Here is a 15,188-nt window from a genome sequence, read left to right on the forward strand (position 1 = left end):
TGGGATTGAAAATAATGTCTGATTTTTCGGAAACACCAATATCCCATATGGGATTAATAAAGAGTTGGTCCATCCATCCATATCGCAAGAATGTTTGGAAAGCATGATTGACAGTGGTATATTTGTCAACCCCCCCAGACATAATTTTCACTCCTCCAGTCTGTGCTCATCTTATCTTCACAAAATGCAAACAGCACCAGAAGGGAAGTGCTAATTCCCTTCACTCCAACTTCAGTCCTGATACAAAATGATGATCTTAAACTACAACGACAATAAACAGTTTTGGCCCTCAGGACGCGCGTTCATCCAGCACTTTGAGTGCGCTTGGCGTCCCCTTTTAATTTTCGATCTGCATCATTGCGGACAGGTTGCAGTAATAATAAGCAGGATGTCTCTTCTCACATTACTGTGCCAGCATTCACCAATTATTCTTGTCCCGCGGCCCCCTCTTTTCTCTGCCATCGAGCAGGATATAGCATCTTTGAGGTCTGCATTATTGTTGAAATTTTTCAGGAGGCCAATTCAAACAGCAGACGGAGTACAGTCAGAACAGAAGACACTTAAATCTCTAGTGACGCCCTAGTCTTTGAAAAAATCCACACGTACCAAGGCACCTCACAACCTCAGGATAATGCCACTCATGCTAATTGTTGCATTGTTGCAACAGGAGAACAAGGCAATCTCAGTATGCTTATGTAATGCCAACTCTTGAAGATGATATAATTTATGGCTCTCACTACTTTCATAGCTTTTTCCTTCTTTCCACTGGTGGGACTCCACTGTTATAGAAGAGACAAAACTGAGGTGGAATAACAACGTTGCTAATTACCATTCATATTAATTAGAGGCTTTTTAAAAGGGAGATTAGAGTTGGAATAGTAACGAGAGCTTCTTTTAAAAGAGGGAAAGCTGATGAGTCACATGACCGCCATTGAGACATGCAGACTTTTTTGAACAACAGTAATTGTTGCTAAATAATTTTTTATAATGATAAAGGGGGAATTGTGCAATATGTAGTAGAGCAGAGATATAGCATGATCAGTGGGGTCCAAAGATCTGAGACAAAATTAGTATATCTAAATTAGTAAAATAAAGTACTGTTATGTTAAGTAAATCTCAATCTCAATCTTTTGAACCACCACATTGTGGCTGAATGTTGAAAGTCGTTTCAGTTATTTATGAAGGAAGCGGTCCCTCAGTGTCTTGCTGGTTAATTGCTCATCTTTGAGATTTTTTTCCTAAGATTTCAGAGAGCACAACACCTGACTGTAGATCACACAGCTCAGAAAAAATCAGACAGGAAATGCACAAGCAATGGAGAGGTGTTTCATGTCCTCTCTTCATTGACTCACCAACCAGCAGCCTTCAGTTTTCTACCCCGTGAGTCAAAGCTGCAGATTCACTTTCGTTTGACTGTGACTCTCTCTCAGGAAAATCCTGAGCAGATTATGTTTAAATCTCCAAAAGGAGTAAGAGAGAGCAGAAGGAGTATCAGGTGGAAAAGTTGGCTAAGCCACATATTTAAATTCGTGTGAAATGACAGTTTGCACGTTGGACTGAATATAGACACTCTCGTGTGCTGTAATACCAGTATGTAGGCCTGCACGAATCTCCACTTCCAGATTTCAGCAGAAGGCTCCACAGAACACCAGTATTGCATATTCGTTTGTCGCTGAGAATGACCCTGTAATAAGGTGTGTTTCTGAGTAAAACTGGATATTTAACAAAACTTCATTGTGAATAATTTGAATTGTGAAAAGTCTACTTTCCATACCAAATACATCACTGCTATTGATTAGCCAAGTGACATCAGCAGGAAAGAGAACAATTATTAAAAAATATATATATTTAAATATTATGGGATTGATGTGTTCACAGTTTTCTTTTCTTTTTTTCCCTTCATTGTTGCGGTTCTGTAGTTGATGTGTATTTCAGAATACAGAATATATCTGGGATGTGTGACAAGCATCATTCCTTATTGACTGCATGTGTCTGTGATGCACTGCTGCCTCCTTGGTTCTCGGCTATAGATCTGAGCCACAGAAATCGTTACGGATTCTATGGGCTGTGTGAATGCTGTAGTCATTCATGTTCTTCAGGGAAAAGCCAAGCCCTGCATCAGCTCGTCAGCTGTGAAATGATTGGATGTTTTCATTGCAGTGAATAAGGTGAGATGAGGTATGGAAATCCCATTGTAAATTGACTCTCTGTAGGTAAATTCCCCTGATTGGTTTTAGATGAAGCAGCAGAGAATAAATCGAGTCAATGCCCCTCGATGTGATGAATTGTGTGGCGATGTTTTAATAGACTGTCACCTTTTCATCTTGAAGGCCATATTTCACTAACCTGACAGCCAGCTGGAAGATTAAACGGTGTGTTTTACCCAAGAAATATTGTAGCTGCTTTAGCCACGGATGTTGTGTCTCTATAAGTAAAAGATTTAAACAGATTTGTGCACATTTTAGTGAAAAACAGATGTGTTTGTATTCTGCGTTGCTGCCGCTTAATACACCTTATCAGAGATCCTCTGTACTGCAAAGTGCAAACCTTGGCTGTATGTAAACATTTAAAGGTAAATTGGTTTGTTCATCTCCATGAACAGACTACACCAGAGCACGTGGTTCCCAAACATTTAGAGTGGAGTACTCTTTTAGGCGTTCACCATCCTTCTGCTTACCCCTCTCTTCCACTTAGACTGCAGTCACACCTTTTCCATTAAGGGACAACATTTGCCTCCTATAAGTTGACTTTCCAGTGCATTTTTAATATTTATAAATACCTTTGCAATATTAATAATGTTAAAAAAAAATGTGAAAAGTGAATCATTTTAAATACTACTAGGTCACTTTCTTAATATGTAACTTCGAGTCATTCAGTAATGATGAAAGTGTATTTACGAATGAATCATTGAATCAAGGACTTTCATTAACGATTCGTTCATTAAACACTGCTGTGCTGTGGATTTCATTGGAACTTTCATTTTGTTGCAAAATAGAGCAAATACTGGCATTAATGCATTTAAAATGAACATCACTTAATATTACCCATTTATTTGTTAAACTTTTTTATGAAATCACTGTCATGTTTGGCTATTTGGGTTTGCAACTCACAAAGTGTATGGTTTGTAGCGAATCTTTTGTATCGTTTGAATCTTAAATCGATCTCTATGAATCTTCCGTGCCAGAGTATTTGCTCTTCATATTAGTAAGTGCTAAATAAAAAAATGGCAGTTCTGTAGTTTACTCTGCACACAACCTATATGCAGTTGTAAAAAACACTGCCATAAAGACCCTATTGTAACTGCACAAAAGATGTTCCTGGTATCCAATCCTATATATGACCAACCCTCATGAGTGTGAGAATACAGTACTATTTGTTTAGGTATAAAATGTGGAAAAACTACCTTGTGCCTATTTTAACTATGTATAGTAAATCAGAGGCATGTCTGTTTTAGCTATACCTCCGTTTCGTACAAGTGTGAAAGATGGTCTCTTAAATAAGAAAAGTTGCAGATTGGCCTGATTTCCACTTTTGCATTTATGCACAAAAGGAGAAGACAGCCGGCGAAGGCAAAGTTAACGCATTTTGTTTTACCTGGGATCATACACATGCTTGTACCTACATCATGCATTTTGTTGTTTTGTCCTTTGTGCTGCGTCTGTGTCAAGTTGTAGGTTATTTATTTGGAGTGTTATTTTAGAGGGTTCAGAACCTCCCCATTAAGCCGTTATCAAGGCGAAATGGCGTGCAGCATGTGGGGCTATTTTTGCCATCGATGACAAAATTGCTCTCTGCTGTTGACTGACTGACATCATCGTCACTTAACACCACCCGGCAGTTTGAGTTTGTCAGCCTGGGCTTCGTTTTTCCCACCCCTACTGCATTTTGGTTGCTTTTCGTGGCCGGTAAACACTTTGTGGGCAGGGAATCTTTCCTCCTTTCCACTGTCAGAACAGACAATTCCAACTGACACATGCTGGACACATCAATTTCACATGTAGAAGTTAAGTTCCCTTTCTGCCCCCCACTCTTTCTGTTCCAGCTGGGTGGCTGATGCATGCTAAGGGGAATACCAAATACTTTCTGAATCAGTGGTGCCTTCCTTCTATGAAGATGAAGAACCAAGTGAGTTAATAACATAATGTTGTGTCTTTTTTTTTTTTTTTACTCCTTACCATCTGTTCATTTTCAAAGCTTTCCTCCACTGATGCGGAACTGGAGTTTGATAGATAGGGGAGGGGGAAGGACATCACTGTTGTTCCGGGACCTTGTCTAAAAGAGTGTCTTGGGATGGTCATTCCAGTCAGACTATACAGTGTCTCCATGGGTCTCTTCTTGCCTTTGCAGAAAATCTCAAATGTGCATTGGAGCGGAATGCTGAATTGATTTGGCAAGGATTCCAGTCAGCCTGATACCTTAGGAAATACCTTGACCTGACTGATTTATTATTATTATTTTTTCTTTTCTTTTATCTGGGAACAGTCAAAGTGGAGATGGCAAACGGTGGGAGTGAGATAAGGAAATTACACGAGTTTGGTTTAAATTGGTACCACATAGAAATAAGGGCATTTGGTTGTGTTCGATTTTGTGATTTCAATTGTCTGTCTGTTGATTGTTCATCCCTTCTGTCTTTGTCCATCTATTATATATTTAGGTGCCAAGCACTGAATGTGCATTTTGTTTCTTCTGCTCTGGAAGTCTATGGAAGCCCATAGAACCGAATGGTAAAAAGTTGTGAGATTTGGTACGCAGATACACTCTAAAAAATGCTGGGTTAAAAACAACCCAAGTTGGGTTGAAAATGCACCAACCCAACAATTGAGTTGTTTTAACCCAATGGTTGAGTTGTTTTAACCCAGTGGTTGAGTTGTTTTAACCCAGTGGTTGGGTTAAATGTTGCTTAAGACAACCCAATTGCTGGGTAAGAACAACTCAACCATTGGGTAAAAACAACCCAATTGTTGGGTTGGTGCATTTTCAACCCAACTTGGGTTGTTTTTAACCCAGCATTTTTTAGAGTGTAGGGCAGTCAGACTGTCACCAACTGTCCAAAATTCTTTTGTCATCCAGTTCCTTCGCCCAAGACGATTGCACACATCATTTTCAGTAGTGCAAATTTTCCAGGCAAAAAAAAAAAAAATCTTTTTCAAACACCTCCTAGATGGTTTATCTGATTTGCACAAAAATTTAACAAAATCATGTCAGACGGTGCCAACAAAAAGTTATGGAGTTCAAGTCGATTCATCAAAGTGTTTTTGAATAACACACAAACAAATTTTACATAGTGCTTGTGAAAATAAACAGAAGGCTGTTTCTCTGAAATGCTTTATTTTATTCTGACCAAACTTGCTACATATCATCACAAGCAGCACCTGAGGTTGCACCTTTTAGTCCAGAGATAAGAATGGCTTAAATGGCAATTTTTGCTTATAACTTCTGAACAGTTTACCCAAAAAGCTTAAAAGTTAGATTTAGGTGGCATGCCGAATTGAATGATTCAATATTTTAATTAACATTGTAGTACAATGCTGTGTTTCATGAACGCATAAGCCTTATAGCTTATAGCATCTTATAGCATATTATAGCGTATTATGGCGCTATAATTAAAACATGCAATTGGCATATTGACAGTGACAACTCAATGTTTTTATGGGTTTTCAAGCTTTTTGCTTAAGATTGCCTCCAAATGTATTCCCTAATTTTTGCTGTTGGTCTGCTGCTAGCTTCCTTGTTCGCTTCTGTTGTGCTTGGTCCTGATAATTGCTTCTTGCAGATATTATATATAGTATTGAATCAGTATGGGTATGGTATTCAATCTGTTATTTGTTTAGTTTCTTTTGAAATTCAGTTCCTTTTTTACTTAATTTGTAGTTCTGCGTACGGTTTAGAACATAATTTCAAACTCAGGAATTTAAATAGCGTCTACAAGGCATTGTCAATTTAATTCTGAATGGTGCATTACCCATGTCGGCAAGTCCTTTTTACATGCTCATGCTCAGCTCTTCATCTCATCTTCCATCCACTGAAAAAAGATTACGTTTTAACCATTGTTTCAGAAGTGAGGGGTGAGCTTAAGGTAGCGTGTTCTTCCTCTTTTCTTGACAAGGAAAAAATAGTGTTATTAGTAAAGCAGTCACACACAATATGGTCTCCTTCTCCATTCAAACAGCGCAGACACAGCCCATCTCTACAGATGAGCTGCAAAAGCGTAATTAAGCATCAAAGACCTCCTCTGACCTTAACGAACATGATGTGGAATTGAGGGGTTATTTGCATCTTGTTCTGATCGAGCACAGTTGACAACCGAACGAGGGCCATGATTTGAATGGAAGCTTCGGCAGAGTTTGACCATGCGTCCGCAGTCAAGGGTGACAAGGTTGGCAGCTTAATTATGCTTAATGACGAGGAGTGCCTCTCCCGGCTCACTTCGCCACCAGCTACATCACATAAACCACCTGAGTTTTAAATTTACAGCAGTAGAGAACAAATTGTCCTGGTGATGATGGATGGGTGTGCAGATGGGACTTATCATCCATTATTGTCCTTGCTTGGGTGAGTGGCAGCCTGCTAGAACAACTATGCCCATCCAGAGGGTTCTTGGAAAGATGTTCTTTGTTACAAACCAAAGATTATGACTTTATATGTTATTAGGACTGTCAACAGGCTGTAAATTAAAGTTCATCAAAGTCATCAAGTTATTGGGGACTGTTTTTACAATCTGATATCACTCGGAAAGTGTCACTTGAAAAACAACTTTTTAAAAACAGATTTACAACACAGGGTCATAATCTAAAGCATTATCAAGACAATATTTTGGTGAGTATGTAGGACACTTTTAGCAGGAAACGTTTTATTTTATTGGCTGTATTATGTTACAGGCCTACACGTCTTTTATGAAGTAGTGTTGTTTTGACTCCAGGGTAAGTCATTAGCCCAAAAGGTTAGTAGTAAAAAGGTTTTTTTCTTCTTCTTAGTTATCAAAGTGAAGAGAATTTTGAAAGAATCCTCACTTTGCCTAAAAGACAGTGAGAAGCTAAACGCATATATCTTTGCTGTGGAGTGCTACATGCACTAGTACTTTTGTACTGGCATTAGCTATCTACCATCTTGCTGTGTAAGAATGAAATTATCTTAAGTTATATTTCTCGCTGGTTCTTGTGGCCAAAGCCATGGCTATCCTGTAACTGGGCTCTCCAAAACACCCTAAAAAAAGACTCATTTCCTTTTCAATTTTGCTTTTGGAATTACCTTTTTGAAATGATGTGAATCAATCATGAATTTATCTTTCCCTTCAACCTCCTGTGAGTACTTTCTGTGTGTGTGTGTTAGCAATGTTTGTCAGAGATCTTCTCTGACGTTTTGAGCCTTGCTGGAGGGAAAGTCACTTAGTCATGCTCAGTACTGCTCAAACCTCACTACAGTGTCTACATTACAGAATAATCCGTTTGAATGTGGCATATAAATAATGGCAATAACTGTTACCATAACGTGTAAATGTGAAAAAGAAAGTACAACCCTTTGAAATCTATGGTTTTACAAATCAGGATATAATAAAAGATTCTCTGGTCCTGGCAGCTCTTAAAATAGGTAAATACGACTTCTTATCAACAATACCACACGCACTGTGCCATTATTTACTTAAAATAAATAAAGCAATGGAGAAGCCATGTGTAACTTGCTAAGTTACTTCTCCCATTAAGTGGGTAAGGAGCGGTCAGGCATTGCTTATCAAATGTCTGATTAAATGATCACCAGAAAGTGTGATCACCTCTATAAAATCTTTTGGCAGTTTGCTGGTGTGGAGCATTCAGATGTGTGTTAACACAATACCAAGGAGGAAAGACCTCAGCAATGATCTTAGAGAAGCAATTGTTGCTGCTATCCATCTTGGAAGGGTTACAAGCCGATTTCCAAATAATTTGAAGTCCATCATTCTGCAGCGAGGAAGACATTTCACTAGTGGAAAACATTCAAGACAGTTGTCAATCTTCCCAGGAGAGGACTTTCCAGCAAATTCCCAAGGTCAAACCGTGCACTGCTTGGTGTAAAATGCAAAAAACAAGCTATTAAATCATAGGTTTTTCTTAGTTTATAGCACATGGCTTATCCATTTTGGCTTTATTTGTATTTAATTAATAATAACTTTATGGAATATGGCATGTGTTATTGTTCATCTCAGGTTGTATTTACCTAATTTTAAGACTTGTTAAAGACCAGAGGATTTTTTAAAGATGTCCTGATATATAAAACTATAGAATTCTAGAAATTCTAGTCCAATGCCCTGCAAAGGAAAGGTTATTTATTGGTCTTTTTGGGGTGGTATGTCACAGGTAGTCACAGTGACCTTTTCCATGCTTCATTTGCTGGTCTGAGTGGACAGGGGACACCTGCAGTATTGCTGCAATGTAGCAAGTGTGATGTGTTCCCAGTCCTGCTTTTATTTATGAGTACAGGGCTTTACCGCCCATAATGCAGTGCTCCTCGCTGGACATAACATACTACGCCATAAACTGTAGACCGGGCTTAAGCTTTATAACTTGACATGAAAATGAAACAAAAATGCAGGTGTTGGATGAAATTCTCATCAATAAATCTGCCAGAATATAAAGGCAGCACCTGCTAAAGACTGTCAGCTTGTAAAGACCTACAGTAGTAACTCGCCACGTGATGTGTAATCAGCATGACAGATTGACACTATTTCCTCAAGTATTTAAGGTATTGCGGCTGGCTTTTGAATGTATTTATCTTAAATTAAATATTTATTCATACGTTTATTTAATATGAAATTGAATTTCACCCAATTTAATATCAGTAATAATAAACATTTATTTAGAGATTGTTCTAATTGAAACTGAGGCATCTGTTTGACCACTCATCCTACACTTAACGGGCGGTTTATGTTCAGGATGCGCCCTCACGAGGAGTTCATTGGGTCATAGAGGCAATCTTGCCTGAGACGACATCCATGGCTTGTCTTTATTAGAGTATTGATCATGCGGTGGCACTTTATCTAGCAGGGTTGGGACACTAATCAGCCTGGAGACACGCATCATTTCAGAGTAATGTAAGGCAGACATTGATTTCTGCCCCCTTGATTTCCCTCCTCTTCAGAGGATGTGAAAGCAATTGAAAGACTGACTCCATCACCTGCCATTGCACCACACCTGTTGTATAGCAATTTTAAAGTCTAGATGATTACTAAATGCGACACCTAACGTGTCTCCCTGGTTGCTGTGAATGTTATATTGTTGTAAAGAGGTTGCTCAGTGTACTGTTCACTCAAACACAGACAGAACCGTACGGCCCGTAATGCGCTCTTCATCTCCATTAAACCTCTGGCCAGAGACACAGGCCAAATATATATACGGCTAATGAGTACTTTGTGGCACAGACAGTGTTTAGTAATGCTCTATCCACTTTATTTTCATCCTCTGATATGCTAGCTTGGTAATTAACTCTTAGACCAGTTTGGATTCACAAACAGCACTATCGTTTATGTCCACTTCTCCTCTTCCACTTCCTGTGCAGCGATGAGGTTCAGTCAGCGTCCAAAGTGCATCTCTTTCACAGCACTTTTGGTGATGGCACTGATCAGGAAGTTATAGACCATGAGTGAATTTCTTTAGTCTGTCTCCTTTTCTCCCCTACCTCTTGCTTGTGACCTTTACTGTAAGTGGGATATGGAATTGGCTAGGGCTGGCTGATATATTGTTTGTTAACTATATATATTGTGGTGATTTTTTTAGGTGACCAAATTAAGCACCTTGTGAGCATCAACATTTTTTTTGCTGAAAGGGCTTGAATGAAGTGCGCTTGGATTTGTGGCGGAGAAATCAGGATGCTGTCCACAATGGCTTTGTTTATCGGCTAAACCCTAGTTAAATCTGTCCAGTTATCTGAATCTTTTCAAAACTGATTAAGGTATTTGTTTGCATCATCCTTTAAAAAATATTCTGAAGTCTTTATATGATATTTTAAAAGGTATGTAAGACACACAGTTTCTGCCAATCTCATGTTAATCTTGAGTATAGAGTAGTATTGAATCCTTCATATCTTTGAAGAGTTTTTTATTTTTATCATACTTATAAAAGAGATACACTGTACCGATTCTTTTCTAAAACAGCCGAGCGTGTAGTTGGAGCTTCACACACACACACACACACACACACACACACACACACACACACACACACACACACACACACACACACACACACACACAAACAACATGGCATTATCCCTAAATAACTTTCGATTCACTATAATGTATGAAAACATTAACTGTATTCACATTGTACATTGTAGTTCATTCGTATTGTGCATTGTATGCAGTAGTATTGATATGTATGTATTGTTATATCGGTGTATACAAAACAAATAAAATGGCTAAATGTTTAAATTTCTTTTGGGAAGTGTGGAAAATACTATTATTTTTTAAATAGATTTATATTACTGATTTATACTTGTTTTGAATGATTAAACATTCTCAACAACGAATTTTATCCTTATAAGAGTATGTGTATCAGTCAGGATATATATTGAGTATTGCCAAAGGCTGAGAAATGCATGTCTCATACAGAAAGCAAATATCATCTTCACTCTTTCTGTATATGAAAGCATCATTCTGTAGAAATTCCCCATTTAGATCATTGTGGGTTTCGAGCATTAGCTTGGCTGAGCCATGCGCTCTTCAGGATGGGTTTTTGAATGCTGTTGTGTGTTTATTAAGATCAAGTGGGAAAATGGCTCTGCCATTAATGTGTGTGTGCGTGTGAGCGTGTGTAAGTGTTCTCACTAGGGATGCTCTCTGTGTTGTCTAGTAGTCTGCCACTCTGTGTTCTCCCGCAGGATCCTGGCTGGCGTCTTTCCACTGAATTCATGTTCATCTGCACAGGGGGTTGTTCCACTCTACAAGACACACAGACACACACACACACACACACACACGCGCTTCTCTCACGCACTGTGCCTATAATGCTGGCCCATTTTAGATTCGACCAGGAATAATGTCCTTACTTTGAAGGAGCTATGCCATAACTCAAGACTGTGTACTGCTTTTACAATGAAGTGTGATAGATTTGTTGTTTTGCCAAGGGATTCCATTATAACCCAAGATACTAGCTTTGTAAATAACATTTAGGGCATTTTTACACTTAGTTGATTACATCTTGATTGATCAGATTGCCGTTCGATTTAGTTTTCACATTTCTCTTACACTAGGGAACTTAAATGTCTCAGCAAAAAGTGATGTAAATCTGATCTATTACTCCAGTGCTTTATGTGAATATAACAGATGACTTCTGTGATGATTCTAATGTTGGCCTGTCTGTCTTTGCTCCACATGGCATTTTTTGTTTGTTTCGTGGTTGCACCTTTCATGTATTTTGTCTATGAATGCTTGCTGGAGGGTTATTGTTGCTTGGTTTTAATTATAATTTTAGACTAGATGCTCTAGGTTTCTAATGTGAGATTAGAATTAAAATTTTTTGGACTGTCTCTACTTTTTGTAGTTTCTCGTTGTTGTTTTGTTTTTCTTTCTTTTTTTGGTGGTTTAATCCATTATTTTGTGTATGGCTTCTCTCCTAAATATCTTCTTGTTTGCTTAGAATGTATGCAACTGGTCGTGGTACATTTTTTTTGTGTGTTAATACAGTGCTGTTTGCACCTGGTCACTTTGTGTTTTTACTTATACTGATCGGACAGCTATCTGATTAGATCAAATATTTACATTTACACCTGGCCACATTAATAATAATAATAATAATAATAATAATAATAATAATAATAATAATAATAATAATAATAATAATAATAATACATTTTATTTATAATGCACTTTATATTAAACAAAATCTCAAAGTGCTACAGAATTAAAAACAATCAACAACAATAAATAATAAATAAGTAAATGAATAAAATAAAATAAATAAAACTGAAAAAAATAAAATAAAGAAATAACAAGTCAATTAAGAGCTCTGCTAAAAAGGTGGGTTTTAAGACCACGCTTAAAAGCATCTATAGTCTGTGGAGTCCGCAGGTGGTCAGGGAGAGCATTCCACAGACTGGGGGCTGCAGAGCAGAAGGCCCGATCTCCCATAGTACGGAGATTGGTCGAGGGAGTTTTAAGACGAAACAGAAACAGAGCGGAGCTTACGAGTGGCTGTTTGTGTGGTGAGGAGTTCCTTGAGATAGGAGGGTGCGTCACCATGGATGCACTGGTGCGTAAGGAGAGAGATCTTGTACTCGATCCTGAACGACACAGGAAGCCAGTGGAGTGATTTTAGAATGGGGGTGATATGGTCGTATTTGCGCACCCTCATGAGGATCCTAGCAGCGCTGTTCTGAATACACTGCAGCCTCTGGAGATTTTTGCTAGGGATGCCGATAAAGAGCGCATTGCAGTAGTCCAAGCTGGAGGAGATAAAGGCGTGGACAAGCTTCTCCACATCTGCCAGTGTTAGAATGGGACGAAGTTTGGCAATGTTTCTGAGGTGGAAGAAGAAGGTCTTACACAGGTGATTGATGTGCGCTTCAAAAGTAAGCTGCGATTCCATTCTGACCCCCAGATTGGTGACTGAAGTGGAAAGTGGAATGACCTGATCAGAGAAAGCAATGCTGGTGATAACGGACTTCTGGACCTGAAGTGGAGTGCCGACTAGGATAGCTTCAGTCTTGGAGCTGTTTAGCTGCAGAAAGTTTTGCTTCATCCACGCCTTTATCTCATCCAGGCAAGTGATCAAAGTGGATAGTGTGACGTCAGCAGAGGAGGATGAACTTGTCCTAAAGTAAAGTTGAGTGTCATCAGCATAGCAGTGAAAAGAAATCCCATGCCGGCTGATGAGACGGCCAAGGGGGAGCATGTAGAGTATGAACAGGGTAGGTCCGAGCATAGAGCCTTGAGGGACACCGCAGGTGCATCTTCAGAAAACAAATTTAAAGTGTTAGTTCACCCAAAAATGAAAATGATGTCATTAATGACTCAGCCTAATGACGTTTGACACCCGTAAGACCTCCGTTCAGGTTTTTTATATTTAGCCCGAGAGCTTTCTGTCTCTCCCTTGAAAACGTATGCACAGTAGCCTATACTGTCCCTTTCCAGAAGGACACTGCGCAGTCGCGAACGCAGACTGAAAACAGACACGGCAGAGAAGACAATGCTGAATAAAGTCGTAGTTTTTGTTATTTTGGGCCCGAAATGTATTTGTGATGCTTCAAGAGATTCTAACTAACCCACAGATGTCACGCATGGACTACTTTGATGATGTTTTATTACCTTTCTGGTCCTTCTGGAAAGGTACAGTATACTGTGCATTCGTTTTCAATGGAGAGACAGTAAATGCTTTCGGACTAAATATAAAATATCTTAAACTGTGTTCTGAAGATGAACGGAGGTCTTACGGGTGTCGAATGACATTAGGCTGAGTCATTAATGACATAAATTTCATTTTTGGGTGAACTAACCTTTAAGTCCGATCTTCAATTCCCACGCTATATGCAAAGTTCACAGTCACACCATCAAAAGCTAAAGATATGAACTGCATTTTATTTATCATTAGCGAATTTTAAGGTCAAAGGCCACAATATGACACAGCGGAATCAGCACTTGTAAGTTAATTTCGTTTCACTTTCTTAACTATAGAAGGTGATTGTGTTGAGTATTTGCGATTTACTTTCCGTTTCATTACTTTGCAGTAGCACTGTCATATCTGGCTATAACATGTCATGTAACCTATAAGAATTACATGTTTCTTTTTTTATTAGGATGTTTAAAATATACAGTTTCAACAACCTTTTGCAATGTGTCTCAAAGCACCTGAAGCCTAGCCTGACAAGCCAGACCCACATCAAGATGTTTGGTATGGAAACTCACCATAGACAGGGCTCAATCTGAGGGGCGGGATAAACGGTTGTCTTTCAAACTCTCTCTGCACGCGATAGGATAGCGCTACACCAACCGGAGCAACGACGGTGAAGGGGAGCTCGCTGACTGATTAAACATTCGCCGTATCCGGTCGGCTAAACTCCGAACACATCTTCCCTTTTTAAGAATGACTTCAGTGCCGCTCTGTTCTTTTCTCAGAGAAAAGCTTAACTCCAAGTCTTCCGGAGGCGCGGGCAGAGCTGATTCGAAAGACCGCCGCCGTTCGCCAGTTTCTGTGTTACTAGAAGCACGCAAACACAACTCGGCCGTCGTCATTATGGCCCCGCCCGCCGACTCTATACACGATGTTATTGGGCCGTCCAGATTCTGAGGAATACAGCTCAGATAGGAATTGAGAGTTGCTAGACGACACTTGCGGGCAAATTAAATTTGCTGCCGCTAGGGTGCGTCTAGATTTCTAGGCTACCTGAAGCCTAGTTAATCAAAAAAGCCCATTAGTTGCAATGGTCCTACAATCAACTTTCAATGCTTTTGTCCCCTGGTCTTTTCATGATTGGATGGCTATCCGATCAGAGAAAATGCATGAATGAAGTGATCAGGTTTTGTACATCCATGAAGTATGTATTAATCTAGTTATTCCAGTCAAGTGTGTTTTAAACAGCTGTGATTACTTTCTGCTTTCTGGGTGACAAAGTACCCAAGGTGCACCCAATCTGTATGGTGGAAAGTGAAATATTACACATGACATTGTGGCAAGTTGTGAATTCCCACTTGGTGAAAGATGGAGTTAATTTATTCCGTCTCTGCCCATTTAAATTACCGTCACTGAAACTCACAAACCCTTTGACAGAAGACTGACCGTGAGGGCATTCCTAATGGCACATTTTTTATTTCTGATTTTGATTTTGCGCAGCAGAGGTAGTAGGAGCAATGATTTTTTGGCAGTCTTAGGATTTGGATCACCTCATGTCTGTGGGTTGAAAGACTACCTGAAAATGTATGTGAAAAACTTGCATGATAAAGGCCATCTGTTTTAGTCATCATGATGCCATAGATTTTTCAGTAATTAATACTAGTACCATATCACAATTCTTGTTACCAATTCTGATACCACAGCCAAAACATGCTATTGAATATTATACCTATTAATGTAAACAAATTAATTGTAAACAATTCAATGTATTTTGTGCAGTCAGTAAGAATAGCAACAGTTTTAAAATGTAGAATAAATGAACTGGTATCAAGTATTGTCATCTAAACACTCTTGTATTAAAAAACAAACACAATAGATCTCCTTGGATGTATA

The 15,188-nt window shown here is 38.9% G+C and overlaps 1 protein-coding gene across 2 annotated transcripts in view; it reads left to right on the plus strand.

The window, feature by feature from the left end:
* Nucleotides 1–15,188, plus strand: part of grip1 (glutamate receptor interacting protein 1) — a 312,119-nt gene that overhangs the window by 34,845 nt on the left and 262,086 nt on the right. The gene's annotated exons all lie outside the window — the stretch shown is intronic.

Source organism: Pseudorasbora parva, chromosome 20 (genome assembly GCF_024679245.1).
Source record: "Pseudorasbora parva isolate DD20220531a chromosome 20, ASM2467924v1, whole genome shotgun sequence".
In the NCBI taxonomy this organism is placed as follows: domain Eukaryota; kingdom Metazoa; phylum Chordata; class Actinopteri; order Cypriniformes; family Gobionidae; genus Pseudorasbora; species Pseudorasbora parva.